Raw genomic sequence first — 10599 nt, 5'->3', positions numbered from 1 at the left:
CGATCAAGGATTGATATTTTGTTAGAACTCATTCCGTTGGTCCATGCAAGGAGATCCATCTGGTCTCAACATCCTTGAGAAGCTTGCTTCCTGTTGTTACTCCCTCAGCAAAAATCTGAAATTCTGCAAAACATTTAGGACTTCGAGAAATTGTTTACAATTCTATATGCTAAATTCATTTGATGGGACATGCAGTGAATGCCAACCATGTATGGTACAATACTAGTTTGTAATCTTGCGCAAAGACCAGTCCTTTGACCTTGCATTACTGCAGCTCCAACACACACCAACTTCCTGGCAATTGTCAAGTCATCCATACCACCAATTTTATTCAAAGCTTTGTGAACTTCCAAATATAAATTTTTTGCTGTTGAATTGCCCCTCATTTTACGAACATAGAGTAGATGAGCTCGGTGGACATGTTCTTCTATGATATACACATGCATACAAACCCAAGCAGTGTTATCCACCACAGTAACTTCATCTATGAATAATGAAATGAAATTTGAATCTTTTACACTCTCTTGTAAATTTTGCTTTTCCACCTCAGCGAGACAGTTTGCCATTTCCCATCCAGCGTTTATTGACCAATGTGACATAGGATAGTGAGGAACATTCAAAAAAGATAATAAATTACTGTATTCTGGGAAATCTTTCATAGGATGCCCTCTTGACAGAATATTAAAAATAACACTCATCTGAACAGTCTTTGCCAAGTTTGCATCTTTCGCTGCATGTTCAAGCCCAGCCTTGATTGTATTTCCAAATCCACTATTACCAATCAGTGTCATTTTGTGGTTATGATCTTCATATTCTGCGGCATATTTAACATGAAGACATTCTTGCTTTGATTTCCATCTTACTACTGGTGTTTCCTTTCCATCTATGATCTGTTTTTCATAAACCTTACCAATATGCTTTTCTATGATGTCAAGCTTTAGCTGCATCTTCTTCTCTCTTTTAGTTTTCCAGCTACAAATCTTACACTTGCATTCTGTTGGTTGTTCATCATTGTTTGGGACTAGTTCAATGAATGGGTACTTTGCTACCCAATCAATCTTAAAACTACTTGTCATCTCCCACTCTCGCCCTAGTTTTACTTTCTTTTTTCTTTTCTTCCTACCAACATCATCTTCAGTACTAGCATTTGCATCTGAGTGAATTATCTCATTGTGTGTATCCCTTAGAGCATCTTTTGCCGTGTCGGTATTATCATCCTCATTTGATGCATTTAACTCAATGACAATCCCACCTTGTGGTGGTGGTGAGCTACTATGAATGGCTTTTGCAACTGCAGAAGTCGATGGACCAGAAACTTTGCCAATTCCAAAGAAAGACTTTATGGTAGTATCTTTAAGTTTAAATTTTGGGAATTTTGATGGCCTCCCAATCCCTTCAATTTCACCGCCCTGAGGAGTCTTACCCTTGTTTGACATCCCAATCCATTCACCACCCTAAGGAGTCTCAGTCTCACCCTTGTCTAACATCTCAATCCCTTCACCACCCTGAGGAGTCTCACCCATGTCTAACTGTGACATCTTGAGTCTTGACCTCTCACTATGAATTAAAAGTTAAAACTAATACTATCAAGTATGAAGAAATGTTTACTCACCTTTATGCATTCTCAATTCTCAGAATTAGGAATCAGGAATGCCTGGGCCTGTGTTGCAGGATTGTAACTCTGGCCCTCCGCCCTACAATGAACTTTAACATTCCAACTCAAATTATGGAATGTGAATCGAGAGCTCCCAAATTTACTAATAAGACATGAACAAATTGTAAGAAAGAGTGTATTTATATCAATCCATGATTGCATTTTTGGCGAATTGCATGGATGTTTCAAAATGCATCTTGATTTAAGTGAGGCAAAATGGGTCCTTGAATGCTTATAATATTTTAATTAATATTGGTGAATTTGGCCGACGTGTGTAGTGAACATTTAATTTACCGTTGGTGAATTAGGTCCTGGGTACGTGGTCATTTTACTATTTTTGGCAAATAATAGAGGTGATCTAATACCCACGTCCGAGTGATTTCAGGTGAATATTATGTGTATATTATGGGCATGCATGTCAAACAATGTGTGGTCAATGGCGAAGCCAGAATACAGTGTACCGTTAACCCTGAAATTCTGGGTGATTTGACCACTATGTTGCCCTAGCCTATTCACCATTTCCTCAAAAAAAATACGGAATTCACCTATTGGTGAAGATTCGCCACTAAATAACTCTCTGCTTATGAAGCCATTGATAGGAAACTGATTGAAGAATATAATTTGTTCAAATATGTTGCTAGGGTCAATTATGACCCTGAGGGATATATTCACAATTGCAAGAAAAGTCAAAATCTGGGAGATTATATTCATGTTTACTTGGAAGTAGAGGACATGTTTAGAAACATGGAGGAGGAAGAGGCCCAAATGGCCATTGATGAATTAAACAAGAAATTGGAAGAAAAGAAAAAGAGATTGCAAGAAACAGAAACTCAAGAAGAAGAGAGTGAAGGTGAGTCTAAAGAAGTTGAGGTGGTATCTAGGCATCAAGAACTAGACATAGCAGAAGAGCCAGATTTGCAAGGGAAAATTGTTGCCAGGTTGAACATCCATAGTGATGCAAGATACGATGAGTATTCTTCCTTTGTGTCTGATGATGTTTCTATTAAGTCAACAAAATTTAAATCATTTTTATATAATTTCAAAGGGAAAAAAATTTAGAGACTCTATCCCAAATGTAACCCCTAAAAAAGAATCAGAATTGTTGGGGAAACTGAAGGAAGAAATTAGTTTAGAATTGAAAACTATAACCCCTCAAAGGGGAAGACAGCTTCTTAGTGAAGCAGGCATCATCATCTTTCTAGAATGGGACATGAGTGCATTATTTATTTTTGATAGCATGTTACATTCTGAGAATAAGGATTTTAAATTGGATATTCTTGGGGTAAATGATGTTTATGTCAGCTCTAGATTTGACCAAAATGAAGAGGATTTTCTTTTATGGGCTCTTTACCCTCCAAATCAGAGGCCAAAAATCATTGATGTGGATAAAGCCTTTGGTCACATGATGAAATTGAAAGTTGGTGAAGTAGATCCCATTGTTACTACTGATATGGGTATTGATATTTCAAAATTTAATAAAGCACAATTGGTCAAAGTGATCAAAGAAAGAGATCAGTGCAAGGGATTATATGAAGAATTGCTAAAAAGAGGAGTACATCCTGTGCCACAAATCTATGATGGGTCTCAGTGGAAAAAGAAAGGTGAGGAAGTGCAATAGGAAAATAAAAAGTTGAAAACGCAAATAAAAAGTGTGAGGGCTCACACAACCTCTGTTTTATTAACTAAGAGATTTGGAAAATTGTAGGGTTTCCTTGAATATTTATGGGTTATTTATCAAAAGAATATGGATAATGCAATATCTCACAATCGGATTTATAATAGACTAGGAACTTTGTTGCATGATAAGACAATGGCCAATACGGATGCTGAAGTCATTCAAGGAATACAAAAGTTGTTGAAAAAGCATGAAGACTTTGACACAAAATTGCAAAATGAATTTAATGAATGTAAGGAAATAGTACAACATGGTTTTCCATGAATTGAAGATCAGAATGGACAGATTAAGGATAAGGATAAATGGATTGTAGAGTGCCAAAGTCTTCTCAGTGCTTCCCTTAACATTGCCCAGTCTGATGTACTTGACATGATAGAGACATTCAAGCATATGCAAAACTTCATCACTTTGGAGATTGTGGTCAGAGATATTATCTACAATGCAGATACCTACAAATCAGAGGGATATTTGAAGCACATTCAGAAGTGTGATCATATGCTTACAGACTAGCCATAGATATCAAAAGATGTTTAAATATGTGACTTTGTATTTTATAGTTTTAGTTTGTTAGGGAAGTTTTTAGGTAGTTAGTTTCTAGTTAGTTTTTTGTTAATTTTAGTTTAATGAAAGGGTATGCCCTTTCATTTTTCAAACCGAATCCTCATCTATATGTAGAGGATCTTTTAGGAGAGACACATATCACAAGTTTATAGTTTTTTTTATCAAGACAATCTCTATGCATTTTCTTATGAACTCGTTGTCTCGAAGTGCCAAGTTGACAGAGGATATGCACCAAAAACAACTAGTTTAAGTATTTTATTTTCAATATAAACATTCAAGTATTTCACATTCATGATGGTATCCATCTTTTCAATGGATTGACCAGTTCCTTGGATAAATCTATTCGCATAGGTTGTTTCATTGTGCAATCTTATATTGTTGTAATTAAGATTGATTTTAAGTTTGAATATTAGTTTGAAGGATTGGTTGGAAAACTTTGAATTGTCTTATTGGTCTTTCAAAGTAAAGTTAAATTCAGTAAGACTAACTACATGTCACATTTTAATTGCAATTCATATAGAAGCCTTTGATATGATGGTCTTGTTGCATGAGCAAGTTATTAAAACTATCTCTAAGGTTAAACGTAGGATTTCTCATTTGAAATGATATGAAACCAGTAAGGAATCAAGGCACTGGTCTTTTATTGATTATATATATATGAATCAAGTATTTCAAAAGCAAGTTTCATTAAGGAATCATATTTCTAATTCATACAATCACTACTTTATAGGCATTCATTTACAAGCAAGCAAGCATATTGATTCTGGTATAGTAAATAGGGTTTACTTTTTTTTTATTTTTATACAATACTTTTATCCTTTATCTAACATAATCGATAATTGGAAGACTTTTCAATAACTAGGAACTACAACATTAGGAAAGTAAAGAAAACTAGATAAATGAGAACATACCGGTAGGATGACAAGCTCAAATTTATGAGACACACACTATAAAATGAACTTGTCTACAACCAACTTTACATGATTCAAACACACAACCTGCAAGTCCATGGGAATTTACAGGCATGCGAAAATCTACATGAATTTTGCCATCTCCAATAGTTAGATACCCTCCAAACTACATAATCAATCATTCGATATCACCTACTAGACAACCCAATTTGTAGAGGTAGAGGTAGAGGAAGAGGAAGAGGAAGAGGCAAAAGAGGCAAAGGAGATGTCGAACCCAATTTGTAGAGGTAGAGGTAGAGGAAGAGGCAAAAGAAACAAAGGAATTGGTAGAGGTAGAGGAAGTCGAGAGTTAATTCAATCCATCGCATGTGGTTTTCAAATGAACCAGTGCTTTTTCTTTTTTTTAATAATGCTTCTGATCGTCGAAATTTTGACTAACATGGGCTTCGTCGGAAAACATCGTCGGCATTTCGACGTTATTGAGCATTTGAAAAAAAAAAATTGATCACAAAATGCCTTGTCTATCGGAATTTGAGGCCAAATGTACTTGTGTTTGTTTGATTGGTAGTCCTTTTGTCATTTTTGGGCTTTAGTTTTTTGGTAGTCTCACTACTTGTGAGATCCCTCTTTTTTGCATGATGGTTGTTATGTAAAAGAGTTCAGGCCCTATCCCAATTTACCTAATTAGAATATGTGCAATCATGGATTACATAAGATGATTCCATTCTATGTTTTATTAGTTTTGAGGCACTAACTCTCTTCCTCTAATAAAATTGAATTATACGATAAAGTGAAATCATATACAATTCCTATAATAGAATCAAAACAACATTTTCCTGATTGCAAAATTTTTTTCTATATGTTCAAGCTAATCAATTTATAAATTTCTCTGCTATAGTTGTTTTAATGAAATATGTTACCCTTGATGTTAGATACATGAGGGCCTTCGAGCATCATTTTTTTTTGTTAAATCACTTTAGACACAAAGTGTGGATATCCTTCCCCTTTTTTATGTTTGCATCCATCAATGCCACCATTAAGGACCATATAAAGAACAAAAAAATTCCTATGCTTCATGGGGGTTTGCTTCTCTTGATCCACAAACATATCAAAACCCTGTCCTTTCCTTTATCTAGGGTTCCTGAAGGTTCTAGTGAGTTTGACGAAGACAACCATGTTAGTATTTCCTCTAATGAGGAAGGATGGAATACTGAGATGAAAGAGACTAGTTCTGAATCGGAGTCTTCCTTGAAGATTGGTCACAAAGTCAAGAGGGGCAGAGCATTCACTATTTCTACTTCCAATTCTGATTCTCAGCCCTCCCACAACTCTATCTTGGACAAGTCTTTTTTGGCCCCTTCTAGGATTGATAGACCCCCTTCCCGAAGGACCTCAATGCCAATTCCTCTTTTCTCCACCTTGATAGGGAGAACCCTGATGATGTCCTCTCCATTGACCAAGATGTTTTTGTGGATAACTTTAGGATGTTTAAATGTGTTTCCATGAGATCAAGGACATGGATATCAAACTCCAAGCAATTAATAACAAACAAGAAAATCAAGCTACAGAACAATGGACGGTGGACCAAAGAAAATAAATCATGGACTCCATGCAGAAGATAGTGGGTACGACAAGTGATATGAAGAAAGACTATGATAGAAGAATCTCCTACCTGGAAGATAAACTCAAGAGAGAGTTTGAGGGTAGATAAGGGGAAGAGAAACAAAAGAAAACAAAATGCCCAATTTAATGAGAACCTTATATCTTTGATCACTTACAGGCATAAAGTGGTGAAGAATTATGCTGAGAGTGTAAACACAGTGATTGGAAAGCTCAAAACTCTCCATCAAGAAGGTAATGTTGTGGATATGGAGGCCTTGGACAAAAAATAAGAGGATATGGTTAGGCCTTGTAAAAGAACAAGAGCCAATTTGAAGAAAATATCTGCTAACCAAGAAATTCAGGAGCTCAAGAAAATTGCTTTAAACATGACCCAATTGGAAACTGAGGCTGTGGAGGCCCTTAAAAATTTGTACTAGTTTTTTCCTTTCTTCTGTCTCTTTGCTAAGTTTTGGTTTTTTGTTGGTCTTTTGCTTACTTTGGGCTGCTTTTTTAATGGTTAAACATCTACATGCAAATTTTTTATGTAGTTCATTGTTAAAGGATTTCGGATCTTTTCAAAACTTATTTGTTCCATAATAAAAAAATCAAGATTAAACCAAAAAACCAACTCTTCTAAACAAAAATAAATAAATATAATATCATAACATAGTAGACATCTAATTCGACATCTAACTCTATGTATTATCTGAAATTTATGAAAAAATAAATGTTTTGTTTTTTGTCAAATCCATGAGAACATTGTTTCTTCATTCAAAAAAAAATCCGAATAGAGAAAACTTCTAACATGAAGTTATCCAATAGATGTCACTCAAATACACTATGATTAACAATGATCTAGAATATAACGTAGCCTTTAGTACAGTGGTAACTTTTGGAATGGAAAATATCGTAAGTCAAAAGCATTTTTAAAATCACCAAGAAAATTAGATATCAGATGATTTTACAAATGTACTTGTACTAGGTTGGCCTTCACAATTTTGCTATGTCTTCAAATTCCTGTGTGTTGTATAATTTAACCATGTAGTTTTTAAAAATTCTAGCTGAACTTTTGTAAGCCCTCCTTTTCAACCAAAACTTGTATAGTGTTTTGTAACGTGTTAGTCAATTTCTTAATGCTTTACATCTGTAAGATGTGTCATTTCCTTTATCTATGAGGCACTAACTCTCTAGGAACAATGACCAGAGGAATGTCGGGATATATGGCACCTGAGTTATTAAACAAGTAGGTATCTATGAAAGCAGATGTATTCAGCTTTGGCATTATGTTGGTAGAAATTGTCAGTGGAAAGAGAAGCCAAGAGCTTTTAGATGATCCTTTTCTTTTAGTCTTACGAAATAAGGATGAAATGGGAAGATTGTCAAACTAGATAGACCCATGACTTGATGATGAAGGATGGATGCAAAGGAGGTAGCAGTGATGATGTTGAAAGTGGGGATCCTTTGTATATAGGATGATTTAACGAGAAGACTGTGAAAATTCTATTGCAGTTACTGATTATTAACCTCCTATCTTTAATAGATTATTTGATCAAAAAATATTGGAAAATAACACAACTACAACTTCACAAATAAAAATAGGCAGAAAGAAATATGTAACACAATGACACGATATTTCTAGACAATTGTCCCTGGAAAAACCCTGAAGGGAAAACCAGTACTGCAGATGAGGAATATATATTAACTACAACAAATCAAGAGATACAAATACTGCTTGCCTATTACTTGCAGAGCTTCGACGACCTCCCAATTTCTCCTGCTGAGATTCCACCCCGCTACTATCCCAACACTATCACTACGCCCTTGCTAACACTACAAGACTACTTGCTAACACTGCAAGTTCTTCACACAATTCATTCATTCATTGTTTTCCAAATGCCCCTTGACCCCCTTATATACTACTCTCATTGGAAAACCAACGGCCAAGATTAATTCTCATTCAACGGCTAAGATTAAAAACAACTAAACAACCCTAACCAAATTGGTTGCTAGAAGTTTCTAAAAAGAGTCAAATAATTAATAAGAATTGTTTGAACTCTAACTACATTTGTTAGCAAACAATTATTTACTAATTATTTAGCAAATGGACAAACAACTGTCCAAGCTAACAAACTAACAAACTAACACTCCCTCTTAGTGAGGAAGCTGTTCTGCATGACACCCAACTTCTCTCTAAAGAAGATGAATTTCGCCTTCCCCAATGCCTTTGTCAAAATGTCTGCTACCTGCTGATCTGTAGGTATAAACTGTAGCTGAACAACTCCACGCTGTACACAATCTCTGATGAAGTGATACCTGATGTCTATATGTTTCAACCTATCATGAAACATCGGATTCTTGGTCAACTTAATGCAACTCTGATTGTCGCAGTGTATCATTGTAGTCTCAACCTTCTGACCAAACAAGGCTACTAGCAACTTTTGAAACCATATAGCTTCACATGTCGCCATGCTAGCTGCTATGTATTCTGACTCTGCTGAACTCTAAGCCATAGACTTCTGCTTTCTGCTGAACCAAGAGACAACTCCTGATCCCAAACTGAAACAACACCCTGAAGTGCTCCTCTTGTCTGTTGTACTGCCTACCCAATCTGCATCAGTATAGCCCATCAACCTGATTCCTTCACCTCAAGCATATCTAATCCCATACTCGATTGTACCTCGCAAATAACATAGCACATGCTTTGCCGCTATCCAATGCACTCCCTTTGGTTCAACCATGAACTGACTAAGAGAGTTAACTGCAAAAGCTATATCTAGCTTGGTGTTGACCAAATACATGAGAGAACCAATCAATTGCCTGTATAAGGTGGGATCTACATCCTCCCTGGATGTGTCTACCTTCCTCCAATTCATGATCATAGGTGTAGACATGGCTTTGCAATCTTCCATCTTGAACCTTTTCAAGATTTCAATGCAATATTTCCCTTGTCCAAGGAAAATCTCTCCATCTATCTGCCATACCTCCATGCCTAGAAAGTAGTGCATAAGTCCCAAATCCTTCATCTCGAACTCTGTTGCAAGGTCCCTCTTGCACTCTTCTATGAGCCCTAGTGAACCTGTTAGAAACAAGTCATCCACATATAGAACAAGAATGAGAATCTCACCCCCAACCACCAAGTAGTAGAGATAAACATTCGCCTCACTCTTCACAAAGCCTATTTCTTGCAAGTAACTATCAATGCATTCATACCATGCTCTGGGAGCCTGCTTGAGTCCGTACAAATCTCTCTTTAGTCTACACACGTGGGTTTCTTTGTTGTGTGCTACAAAGCCTTCTGGTTGTTCTATGTATACCTCCTCTTTCAACTCACCATTGAGGAATGCTGTCTTGACATCCATTTGATGGATCTGCCATCCCATTTGTGCTGAAATTGAGATTACAACTCGTATAGAAGTATACTTGGCAACTGGAGAAAATGTCTCCTCATAGTCTATTCCCCCCTTCTGAGAGAACCCTTTTGCCACAAACCTTTCCTTGTATTTCTCGATGTTACCATCTGCACCATGCTTGATCTTATAGATCCAACGTGATCCAACCACAGCCCTATCTGTTGGTCTAGGCACTACCTCCCAAACATCATTATGCATAATTGAAGTATACTCCTCAACCATAGCATCTTGCCACACCTGATTTTGTGCATCCTCCTAATAGCTAGAAGGTTCACTATCTAGCAACTGACTAACTAATGCAACATAGTCATCAAACTTGGCTGGTTGTTTCCATTGTCTACTACTCCTCCTAGGAGTACCCACTAACTCTTGAGTACTTCTTTGTATCTACTGAACCTTACAGTTGTTGCTACCAACTGTAGAAGATGAAATATCAACCTCCATGTCTTCTTGATGCATCTCTTCTTGCACCTGTTGCTCCATACTTTGAGAACTCTCACCTCTTGAGCCTATGCTTGTACTAGTAACTGTACTAGAGCTTTGTTGACCTTGATTCGGTTGAGTGATTCTTGGAGCTTGTGTTGGCTGCTCACTCTGATCATCTACTGGCAAATCTCTAGACCTTCTAAATGCCTTGTCCTCCATGAACTTGACATCACGTCGAACAATAATCCGCCTGGTCCCTGGAATGAATATCCGATATGCCTTTGAGGTTTCACTGTACCCCATAAAGTACCCTCTTTCTGCAGTCTGGTCTAACTTGGTACATGTATCCTTTGGAATGTG

The sequence above is a fragment of the Cryptomeria japonica genome, chromosome 7 (genome assembly GCF_030272615.1).
Source record: "Cryptomeria japonica chromosome 7, Sugi_1.0, whole genome shotgun sequence".
Lineage (NCBI taxonomy): Eukaryota > Viridiplantae > Streptophyta > Pinopsida > Cupressales > Cupressaceae > Cryptomeria > Cryptomeria japonica.
The sequence above is the reverse complement of the archived record's forward strand: the minus strand, read 5'-3'. Positions refer to the sequence as shown.